The sequence below is a fragment of the Alosa pseudoharengus genome, unplaced genomic scaffold (assembly GCF_046254945.1).
Source record: "Alosa pseudoharengus isolate Yale_2024_CS ecotype anadromous, Long Island Sound unplaced genomic scaffold, YU_APseudo_1.1 YU_APseudo_1.1_scf_20, whole genome shotgun sequence".
Classification (NCBI taxonomy): domain Eukaryota; kingdom Metazoa; phylum Chordata; class Actinopteri; order Clupeiformes; family Clupeidae; genus Alosa; species Alosa pseudoharengus.
The window spans coordinates 9,175,123-9,187,237 of NW_027468664.1; the positions used below are offsets into that span (position 1 = coordinate 9,175,123).

Below are 12,115 nucleotides of genomic sequence, written 5' to 3' on the forward strand. Positions count from 1 at the left end.
CCCAGGAATTTGGTGCTGCTCACTCTCTCCACCACAGCACCGTCGATGGTCAGTGGCAGGTGTTGGGTGTGACCTCTCCGGAAGTCAACAACAATCTCCTTGGTCTTGCTGACGTTCAGCAGGAGGTTGTTGTCCCTGCACCACGTGGTCAACCTGTATTGAGTCTCGTCGCCCTTGGTGATGAGACCCACCAGAGTTGTGTCATCAGCAAATTTCACTATGTGGTTGTTGCTGTAGGTTGCAGTGCAGTCATGCGTCAGCAGGGTGAAGAGTAGCGGACTGAGCACGCAGCCTTGAGGGGCCCCCGTGCTCAGTGTGATGCTGCTTGAGATATTGTTGCCAACACATACTACTTGAGGCCTCTGACAGAGGAAGTCCAGTAGCCAGTTGCAGAGGTAGGTACTGAGTCCCAGTTTGTCAAGTTTGCAGATGAGTTGTTGTGGTATTATGGTGTTGAATGCAGAACTGAAGTCTATAAACAGCAATCTCACATATGAGTCTCTTTTTTCCAGGTGGGTGAGGGCTGGGTGGAGGACAGAGCAGATTGCATCCTCTGTGGACCGTTTGGCTCGGTATGCAAACTGGAAGGGGTCCAGGGTGGGGGGGAGAATGGATTTGATGTGTGACATGACAAGCCGCTCAAAGCACTTCATGATGATGGGTGTCAGTGCCACGGGGCGGTAGTCATTGAAGCAGGATGGAGCAGTTTTCTTCGGCACAGGTATGATGGTGGCAGCTTTGAAACATGATGGGACGATGGCTTGCTTCAAGGAAGTGTTAAAGATGTCTGTGAAGACATCCTTAAGCTCGTCAGCGCAGTCCTTCAGCGCACGACCTGGGATGTTGTCTGGGCCTGCTGCCTTACGGGTGTTGATAGCAGCAAGTGTCCTCTTCACGCTGTCGGCAGAGAGGCACAGGGGCTGCTCGTGTGGAGGGGGAGGGGTCTTCTGTGGACAAGTGCTGTTTTGTGCTTCAAAGCGAGCAAAGAAGCGGTTCAGATTGTTGAGCAGAGGGATGTTGCTCTCACAGCTCTGTGGCGCGGGCTTGTAGTCCGTGATGGCCTGGATGCCCTGCCATAGGCTTTGTGCGTTCCTGCTGTCTTTGAAGTCGGTGGTTATCTTGTGAGTGTATTCCGTTTATGAGTGATGTTGTGTGTCGTTAGTGTTTGTGGCAGATTTTGATGCCTTGATGACTGATACTGGGGGCTCCCATTTAAAGCGATGTGGTTCAATGTCAGCCATTTTTACAGTCATGAGGCCATCCTTAAAAACATTCTTGTTTGCAGTAACAGCCAAAAAAAAAAAAAAAAAATGGGTCGGTAGGTAGGTCAATATTTTTTTTTTTCAAGATTCAAAGTAAAAAAAAAAGTACAATTTTGGTCATGGTGATTACGTAGGTATGAATTTAAACAAATGTGCATATTGTGACGTAACTGACTGGGTCCTCAACCCGTGCCTTCAGGCGCATCACTGCAAACCTCAATCTGATGCAGGTTATGTACACCATCCTTTCTCAAACTTCTTTGACCTGAGGCCCAGTCATGGCAGACTTTGGGGTCTTAGGGCTCATCTACACGTACCCAACCCCACTCCCTCCTAATCAAATTGTCATTATCATTATCACAATCATTATTATGCCTATATTGTTATACATGCACTTTCACTTAAATGTTTTGTTACATGCACATCAGAGGACTGCTTTACTAATGTAAGATATAATTAAGTGTGCTTGCAAATCAGCACACTTATTGTTCTTCTTAAGTTTTATTAATTAAGTGTGCTTGCAAAGCAGCACACTTATTGTTCTTCTTAAGTTTTATTATTATTCCCGTCTCCCTAATTTTTGTCAGCTCTAGCGCCTAGGCCCTTTGAGACAGAGACACCGTTCCAACTTTAAAACGTCCGGTCAGTACCGGTGTAAGTTGCTCGCGAAGATGACGTCAGGTGGGCGTGTCATTCGTCCGCCATATTGGATTGAACAGAAAGCTAAACTAAATTTTCACAGGTCACAAATTTGGTCCGAATGTTACGAAACTTGACATATATTATCCTTGGACCAAGCCTTCCAAAAGTTACCAAAAGGATTTTTGATTTTCGAAAGCGTTTGCCCATCACAGCCAAACGAAATCGGCGGTGAAGCTTTGAAACAGGAAGTCGTCCATATCTCAGGAACACTGTCACATATCGATACCAAATTTTGTATTTTGTATTTGAACTCGGGGGTGCATAAGCTAAAAAAAAAGAGAAAACATTCCAAAAGTTTCCAGCATTTGGCAAACCACCCACCCGTATTTGGTAACTATCACCTTTCTCATTTGCAGTTGTACATCTATCACAATGCCTGCCAAGTATGCACAATGTCTCTGGGCAGCCTTGCCCAATCATGAAATCCTTGCTCAGCCATGGGATAGTATGGACTTATGAACTGAAATGTCAAGGAGAACATTAGCTATTTATTGCTGACATAGTACAGTTATTTTCACATTGACGGTATTGAAATTAAATTTTTGATTATTGTTAAATATCATGATGGGTACTATTAAAAATGTTACAAGTATGCAAATGCATATGTTTACGGGCATTTAGGTTTTATTGTGTTGTTTTGTTGTAAAGACATGCAAGGCATTCTGGGCCATGTAATGAACAGTGGTCGGCAGCACTCCATACGTATTAATATGAATAGGTGTTTCTGTAAACCACACCTGTCAACATTTAGCTTTCCAAAAACGGGAGATTTTTTTTCGGAGGGGGGGAGGGGGTTAGTGTTTATACCGGATCTGTGTTTGCATATTTAATACGTTTCATACACGTGTTTCAACACTGCATTTCGGTCGTTGCTTTTACCTTACCATTACCTTACGCATGCCAGTTATGTATCCACCAGCTGCCTGCCTGCAGAGGCGATTCTAGGGTCTGTGGGGGCCCCAAGCAAAAATTCCAAGGGGGCCCTACCGACAAGTGTTATCACCATTATGTTATATCACCATTAGGTTATTATGTTAAATGATAAAAATACAAAAAGCGTATTATAAAAATTCTTATATTTTGACATGTATCTCACAAAATATAATTTTGAGTGCATGGTGTAGGCTATGTATGAACATGCTTTGCCATAGAGAAACACACGATAGCGTTGGATTATAAACATGCTTTGCCACAAAAACAGACAAAAATTCGTAAACGTGGGGTAAGTCCAGCTATATGAAGTTATTATTTTGCTGTCACTTCGTCTGTTTTATAACCCAGAAGGATGTACTTGATATCAAATGATAGCTCTGTGTCTCCTCTTTCATCTGACGTGCGTGGTATATCTATCCGATCACGGGTCCGCGAGTCATTCAAACCAGAGTAATGGGTGTGCAGCGTTGGTTTGTGTACATGACGTTATTATTTTGCAGTTACTTCGTCTGTTTTTATAAGTCAAAAGGATCGATATTCATGGTACCAATGGATAGCCCTGTGTCTCCTCTTTCATCTGATATGCTTGCCATATATATATGCGATCACGGGTTTGCGAGTAATTCAAACGATAGTAATGGGTGAGCAGGTGAAGCAGAGAAGTATAGACTGTAAATATGATGCAAATTGATTTAATTTCATGATTTTCTTTTATTTTCATACTTACGTAGTCTCGTTGGAAAGCCCCACTTCTGCTCTGTCACGCAATATAAGTTTTATCTCGATGTAATGAACAGTTCCGGAGCAATCCCACACAGCAAAAGGACTCCGCGGCGGATCCGCCGCGGATGTATGACGGCCTCCGGAACGGACCCGCGAAACTGACCCGTATCGGAGTCCAGATGCTCTCAGGAACGGATCCGCTACGAAGGCGGATCGCGGACCCGCCGTGGCTCCGCGCTGCATCCGCCCCGCATCCGCGATTAAAACCTTACCTCCGCGGCGGGTCCGTTTGGGACCCGCAAATTGATACATACATCCGCCGCGGACCCGCAACGGACTCATAAAGACTCATCTGGCCCGGGTCCGTTTCGGACCCGTTTATCTCATTTTTAAAATTCCTTCTGTTCTTGCTGTAGGATTAAATAGGATAAACTATAGGATAAAAGTAAAACTATCACTAGGCCTAGCCTAGGCTACTACAGCAAGATAGGCCTACGATTAGCATCGCCTCGTATTTTTAATTTAACAATACTGTCAATAAACCTAACAGAAAAGGTTTAAGTCAAGACATCAATTTACTGTACAAACGTGATCGATCACTACTCAATGGAAATATAAAATGGACATTTATGGAAAGTTACAGGTTATAAGCTATTCTGTTTTTGTTAAGTAGCCTACGTTGCCTAGGCTACTCTACATGAATTTTGAGGTCAAAACCTAATTTCAAGGTCAGTGCAGACATGAAATATTTTATCTAATAGGCTACAACTTCAATGAAATGCTGTGCTATGCACATCTAAAATATCAGAAAATGAATAACTGGTGAATGACAAGAAGTTCAATAAAAAGATTGTTTAATGCTTATTTCTCCTATTACTCCATTTGTGTGGATGGAGGCGGAACACGTCTCCTCGTTGCCCGATCCACCGCCAGTTGAAACACCTAATTGCGTGCTTGGTGACCCAGGAGTCTGTGGCTGACCGTGTCACCATGTTTTTCCTCACAGCACCTGTAATCAAACAGACAGATATGTTTATGTTTATGGTATGTAGCATCCAAAGCCAAGTATGCTTACACAATACAATATATGAGATAGGTATTAAGGAGATTAAATTTAAAAAGAAACATGACTTACAAAGCTCCTCTGTTCGCTGCACGTTGAGGGCTGGTGTGGGGGTGGAGGGAGTTGAGGAGGGACTGCCATTCCTGGCCCATAGTGAGGTGGGCGGTGTGCGAGAGGGGGAAAAAATTTATTAAATGGTAGTCATCATTGATAATACACATGGGGCCTTTCTATTCACTAATATTTCAGAGATCAGTCCCTACCTTGAGTAACTCTCCGTATGTTAAATGCAGGTGCAGGGAGTTGAGGTGGTGAAGAGTGTTGCGGTCCTGCCTAATGGTGAGGTGCTAAGGGAGAGAAATGGTTGTGATCTGTTAACCATGGTAGGCTGAGAGCTACAGGGCCAAACAATGGCAAACAAAAACAAATCTCTGGTCATACTGGACATGAATTTGTATGTTTCAACATTTTGGTATGCACTATCTATATCAACTCCATGAATGGATTGACATTGAAATCAATGTGTTTCAATACAATCTGATAATAATGAATGAACTTTTCAGGCAATATTGCATGAATGCAGATGTTTTAACTGACAAAATATTTGGCTGAGATTTATGTAATGTATGAAGTATGCAGAAAATCTGAGATGGTAATGCAGATGCAATCTGTTGATTTGAAATAGAGTGACTAATGCTGTGTTAATATAGATGGGGCCACTGTATTCAATTTTATTTCAGAGATCAGTCTTTACCTTAACAGTTTTCTCCAGGTTGAGGGGTAGTGACTCTGCTGCCTGGCACTCGGCAAGATGGTGGAGCTGGAGGAATAGATACAAGGAGAGGGGAATGTCTTTAGCACTAAGAATGTTAACCATATCTCTAATATTAATATTATGATTTAGTTATTTCAATGTTAAGAGATTATTACTTACTTTGCCAGTGCAATTGGCTTAGGTTTGAGGCTTCAACTGATATAACAGGCGAGTTGGAAGGTACCTCAGAGATGCAAAGTCACCATTTACTGGCTCTTCTTCACTCTCATCAGAGTCCCCGAAACGATGGCTGTTAAATAACCATATCATTATGGTTATTGCAATCCCAAAATTTCCAAATATACATATAGTACAAGCATCTCTGGTCTATTTTGGAATGCTACGGGAATGTGTTCACATTACATTTTAACAACCCAGAAAGTATCTTCATCAAGCGAACCCAACAGAGGCAATCGTAACGTTAGATGGTAGAATCCAGCCGATAAAAGTTGACGCTGCAGAACAAACAAAATAGAAGATGGGGACCAAGTTCCATACAGTTAAGTTACGTTAGCATAATAAATCACAAACAGACGCCAATACCCATTAGTTGTCTGAACCGACTTAAACAGTGATTAAAATGCCGAGGCTTTCATTACGAAGATGGCAGAAGGACACTAAAGTTAAGTTACGTATGAGACCAAACTTGGCAAAATGCAAACGTTAATGCACAGCTAGCTAGAAGCTAGGGCTAAACCATTATCAGTGAGTCAACATGCTAAAGTTGTAGCTAGGTAGCTTTCATAGCAGACGAGTGCTTCACTGACTTCATTGACTGAAATACCAGTGCCAATGTATCAGCTTAATCAAGGATTGCATCGCAAACGTGATCTCAAACATATATATGTATAATAGACATTAGCAATAACTTATGCAATTGCGCCTAGCAGCTGTATGCCGCTAGCATAGTAGCACTATGGACTATGGACAACAGCAACACATTAAAACAGACAAGACCAGACTAACGTTAAATAACAATGTGTGTTTTTTAAATCACACTACCATAACATATTCTGCCGAAATTGCTAACCCATTTTAAATCAAATAGACTCATATGAGCATCACAGCTAACAATAACGTTAACTTAGCCTGTTGCTCAAAATTACAAACGTCTGCACTAACGTTAACGTTAGTCCTAATATCAAACAACGTCATTATAATCAATAAACATGATAAGTAAGTTTTAACAAAGGCCAATGTTTAGCTATTGTGAATGTCGCAATATATTAATAAATATCACTTACTCGAGAGGGTTCAGCGCAACCGTGTCCCAGCAAAGAAAATATCCACTAGTATGACTCTTCTCCGCTCTTGGTGTACAGTCATGTTCAACCGTTACAGTACAGGCGCGTCCGCGCCCGCGGATCCGACATGGGTCCACTCAGGACCCGCTGTTTGACAGTAGAATTTACGGAGCCGCCTGGAGGCGGAGCTGATCCTCTGTGCGGCACCAAAACGAATGCGACAGTCACGCGGGTTTGGCGACTTGAAGGCGGATCCGCCTAGGAGTCTACTGCTGTGTGGGATGTAACAAAGAAGAAAGGGTGTGTTTTTTGACGCACTTTGCGTCAATCGGGCAATCTAACAAATTAACGTATGAAAGTATGCTTGGTCCGGACCTTACTGCATCGCGATTAACATGTTATGGCTGACAGCCCTAATACAAACATAACGTTAACCATCTCTTTGCTTAACTAGTTGTAACTGCCGCTAGCTAGCTGAAGTTTACTGTCGTATAGATGTAGCAAACCATGTTCAATCTTTCTGCCAATTAACATTAGCCTACTATAGCTTCATTAGGCTAAATGCCAAAATCCGATGTTGATCCGTCATCACTGCACCCTCGATTGACGTTTACCACAGTTGCCTAAATATGTGCGGATTGAACTTTTTTGAACACAGATCCGCTGTTCATAAGGCCATAGCATAGGGCGTACATATGCACGTACTGTTTGTACAACAGGGCAGGAGCACGCAGAATACATCATTCAATCTCTATGGACGACATTCTCGCTTGACCCACCTGCAAACGCGCTGAGACCAGGTCGGGGGCCCCCTAGCGGCTCGGGGCTCCAAGCAGTTGCTTGGTTTGCCTGTTGACAAGGTGCGCCTCTGCCTGCCTGCAGCCTACTTCTAAAACTCCAAAGCTGCTTGCTGTCAGATTTGGTTCTGAGGGAACAAGTTCAGTGTATCAACAACACTCAATAACAGTTTATGTGATGTGTTAATCAATTAAATTCCCAACAATTTCACAACAGCTAGTTCTGGAGTAGGCCATTCAACTAGCCCGCTTGCTTATGACAAGACTCAGGCTGCGCAACAAAACGGGAGGGTGTGATGACCTTGAAATACGGGAGAAACCCGGGAAAAACGGGAGTGTTGACAGGTATGCTATAAACCTAGGGACAATAAACAGCTATCTCTGTTACAAAAACAAGCTGGTAATCGCTCATTGAAGAGGGAACTATGATAAAAAGATTGTTTTCCTAAAACTTGGAGTTGACGAAAGAATAAGCAGGAAATGTCACGTTAATGTTAAATAGCCTACATCTGAATGCTAGGTGGCAACGTTGTATAGCTTCACAAGTAAGGAAGGTGCAAATATGATGTAGTTTATCATGGGAAATTATTGGACATTTTATTTCTTGTTTATTCTAATTGCAAACCACACACATCTATTCGTAATCACACGTACACTTTTAATACCTTGAAAAGACTCTCATTTCGTTTATTTGATGTTGTCTAGCGCAGCCTTCAGAGCAAAGATTCTAGAACAGGGCTTCAGAGAGACACGTTTTGAGCATAGACTGTAAAAAATATGGACAAAGCGTCTGTGACGTCACCCATAGATTTCTGAAGAACGGTTATGAAGCCGTTTATGGGGGGTATGGGCGGCGCCATCTTGGGAAATCTTGGGAAATCCTAACCCCGCCCACACTCTGGCCAATCCATATATGGGTAAAGGGGCGGGGCTTTGTATGAGACTGAGCAAGCCGGTGAACCCGCCTCGTCGTCAGCCGAGCAGCCTCAGCTAACGTTAGGCCTACAAGATGGACTGGCACAGACGTTGCTGTAACATTGCTGGTAAGTTTGATCTGCTAACGTGAAGTTCATGTATCTTATCATATTTCTTAATGCCATGTTCAGACTTTTTAATGTTGTATGCTGAAAGGTTATATTCGGGTGAACGTTTGAAAAGTTGAGAATGAAGAGTTGAGTTTGCAGATTCTAGCTTCTAGGTAAAATAAACTAACGTTAGCTATCCCTCCCTTGCTGAAGTTACGGTCAAATAACGTAGAGTAATTTAGCGTTACAGGTTCACCAACTCACGTAGAGTAACTTAGCAGTTTACAGGTTCAGCAACTCATACTGACAAAAATGTATCTTTGCCTTTATTGTTTTGTAATTAACGTTATCCATCTCATATCCTCAGTGGCAGCCATCATTGTAACGTTAATTAATTTACGATAACATCAGCCAGCTCGCTGTATTCTGTCAACGTATAGTGTGAATTGATAACAAAATCGTAGGGTATTAGTTAACTTGTACATCATTAATTATTTTTGATTAACTCTTAATATCACGTTTTGAAATCGCTATATTGCTCTAAAGTTGTCAGTGGTAGTTTGGTCTAAGATGACATTGAAATGTCTCATCGGTGGCCATTTATCCAGCGTTCATGTTCGGTTAGCTTGCCTTATTTCCCCTTGTCAGGCTATTATCAAAACGTTAAATCCAGTTAGTGTCCGGTGTTTGGCATAACAATGCCAATATTAGTGTACTTTGTCACTGAAGACCCATTTCAAATCGCACAATACCGGTAGTACTACAGCATTGTACAACAACTGTACTTTTGTTGATTACAACAAGTGGTGTTGGTTTGCATTATTGTATTATCTTATAAGTAGGTATGACTAATAAAATGTTTACCTTTCTGTTTTGGCAGTTCACCATGGGGAGATGGCGGCAAGGAGGTCCATGGGCTCTTAACCTGGGACTAGAGGTCCAGGTGAAGTGGTTTGGCTGGGGTGTGGTGATATTGAACCCATTGAGACTATACAGTACATTTCACTTTATGTCTATTGATGAATGTTACACCTACCCTTTACTTATGCCAAACCCATTTCTGTTCTTTAAATATCAGAAAGCAAACTTACTGTTGATGGCACTGAACTTGGAAATGTTTATGGAACTTTTCTGAACTGTGAATTACATTAAAACTCATGCCAGTATTTAGTTTTGTTAGTTTTTCTTATCTTCAACTGTCTATTGTACAGTGGAGGTTTGTTATATGTTTATACTTATATTTACCATTTCTGCTGTAAGTGCATGTTGTGTGTGATGTCTGTATGCTACTGAGACCTTGAATTTCCCCTTGGAGATCAATAAAGTATCTATCAAACCAATTTGCCTGTGCTCTCAAAAACATTTATACAAATCTGTCAGCTTCAGTCAGTAGGTTGAATTGAAGACCCAGATGCAGAAGTAAAGGTGATTTTTTTACTTGTATATCTTGAGCATTACAGGTAACCACTGAATTTGTGAAACTAAAATAACAAAAACTAATATGTACTAAGCTAGTACATAGTCAATACATATTAGATCACTTTAAAGACTGACAGATGCAAATGCTGTAAATAAAGGTAATCAAGGGGTCTGCTGGTGAACAAAGTCTTTGAAGTCAGAAGTTGCCACTGCTCAATGACTTGTGCCCCATCTGGTAGGATTTCAAAATGTTCCAGATCTGAAAACAGAAATATTGGTATATGTCACATCCTTGAACTTACTGCAAACTATGAACAAGTGCTCACAAATGAAGCTAAAAAAATACTCCCAGTATGTATAATGAACAAACTCACAGAACACTTAGCTGAATGGGGACAGGACAGGCGTATTCAACTATTTGCACATGTCCTGTTTATGCAGGCAATAAGCAAAACCAAATTTGGTGTATTCAAAGTTCTGTAGAACAACCATTTCTTGTATTTTAATGTTTTCAGTGGAACAGTGTAAGCTCATATCTATACCCCATTGAGGTAGTTATTAACAGTTAGGCCAAGGTCCAGTCAAACAATAGCCAGTCACTGATGCCATATTCTTTAATTATCCAATCTGTATCTAACAAAACCCTGCTGATTTAAAGGCTACTTTCCATGTGTGACTTATCAAAAGAGGTCATGATAATTATTGCACAGATATGTGCCCCAGACTGCTCACAATAAAAGGCCACTCTAAATGTCTGAAATGCATTCATGTTTGTTCAGTATGCTAACCATGTCTGGAATAGACAGCTAGGCCTATTGAATCCAGTAGGTTGCTCCATTTAAATGTATGGAAAATGTCAAAGTACCACGGAATCAGTACTGAAGTGATGCTTCTGAGTCGACAGCACAGACGAGAAGTGAAGTTAGGAGTCCAGAGCCCTCTCCAGCACCCAGCTTGTCTGGATCGCCTACAGGGAAACTTTGCATAGACAAGAAGTGTTGTTTCAAATTTGTGTTTAACAAATAAACGGCATCAATAAGAGTTTCAGACGTCAGTTATAACTAACAGTTATGGTGACTAGCTAACGTTATCGCTCGTTATCAGCTCCATGTTCAACGTATAGTCAGTGGTTCACAATTTTACCTCCACTAGCTAATGCTTCGGCTGAAGTTATCATGTGAACGAACGCTTTTCTATTTTAAATGTGACAACCCAAAGACTATATAAATTGACAACGGACTAATCATTCACACAGAGAGTATTTACAAAAGGTTTTTTGACGAGAACACATGCTTTGTTACCCCAGTATGTTTGTGAACTAACGTTAACGTGCTTAACGTTACAGCTGTCTGACTCAAACACCTGGCTAGTATGGCAAACGTTAAGCTAACTCACAACGGGAGCACAATCGGTTTTCACTAACGTTAACTTTATTCAAGTTAACTAAATTTATGTGTGTGCTTCAGCCATTCGGTCATCATTTTCGACATAAACTTATTTGAAATGATTTGACGCTAACGTAGCCTATAGCTGCCCACTAACATGGATGCTATAATGCTAACATCTACGTGAAATAGTAGTGGAATGTCACTTACCTGAAAAACTGGAGCGAAGTCTTCTTAAAGTGTCGGTTAGTAGGCTTCAGTTAATAGCAACCCATTTTATGTCTGATATTTGAATAAACATTTTCAGAAAGGATGTGGTGTGTAGGATCACAGCCAAGACATAATTTCGGAGTTTCCTCCACTCAGCTAGTGACGTCGTCTGCTGCCTCGACACCAGCCGTCAATCAAGTTGACCACGCCCTTAATTATTCATACATTTAATATCTAAATGCGATCTAAACTAACGAGTTAGAAAAAAATTCACCCCCCTCACAGTTGTCAGGCACTCGGGAACTACCAACAAATACAATAAAAGTCCATGGGACCAACCTGTAAAAGCATGAATTTATGCTGTGAAAACGGACATTTTAACATGGGGGTCTATGGACATTTGCTCCCTTTTGGGACCTGCCCCTAGCGGATTTTCGATGTATTGCAATTTTTCGCATTTCCGGGTAGGCTTCATTGTTCAAATTAGAATGTTGCCGCTTGGTTTTGAGTTCGTGGCCTAAAATATCGGTTTCCATGT

The 12,115-nt window shown here is 41.5% G+C and overlaps 3 long non-coding RNA genes across 4 annotated transcripts; 1 reads left to right on the plus strand and 2 right to left on the minus strand.

The window, feature by feature from the left end:
- Positions 1 to 4,457: 4,457 nt before the first annotated feature.
- LOC143136577 (uncharacterized) lies at positions 4,458 to 7,019 on the minus strand. Of its 2 annotated transcripts, none has more exons than XR_012989348.1 (7): positions 6,742 to 7,019; positions 5,861 to 5,952; positions 5,618 to 5,747; positions 5,438 to 5,503; positions 4,947 to 5,030; positions 4,756 to 4,826; positions 4,458 to 4,629 (listed from the first exon to the last, which is right to left on the minus strand). It is a non-coding gene; the product is annotated as an uncharacterized LOC143136577 (long non-coding RNA). The 2 variants fall into 2 exon arrangements; XR_012989349.1 differs by lacking the exon at positions 6,742 to 7,019 and adding an exon at positions 6,265 to 6,676.
- A 1,296-nt stretch (positions 7,020 to 8,315) lies between these two features.
- LOC143136579 (uncharacterized) lies at positions 8,316 to 9,903 on the plus strand. The gene is made up of 2 exons (XR_012989351.1): positions 8,316 to 8,581; positions 9,444 to 9,903. It is a non-coding gene; the product is annotated as an uncharacterized LOC143136579 (long non-coding RNA).
- Positions 9,904 to 9,983: 80 nt separating this feature from the next.
- LOC143136578 (uncharacterized) lies at positions 9,984 to 11,792 on the minus strand. The gene is made up of 3 exons (XR_012989350.1): positions 11,578 to 11,792; positions 10,848 to 10,960; positions 9,984 to 10,241 (listed from the first exon to the last, which is right to left on the minus strand). It is a non-coding gene; the product is annotated as an uncharacterized LOC143136578 (long non-coding RNA).
- Positions 11,793 to 12,115: the final 323 nt, after the last annotated feature.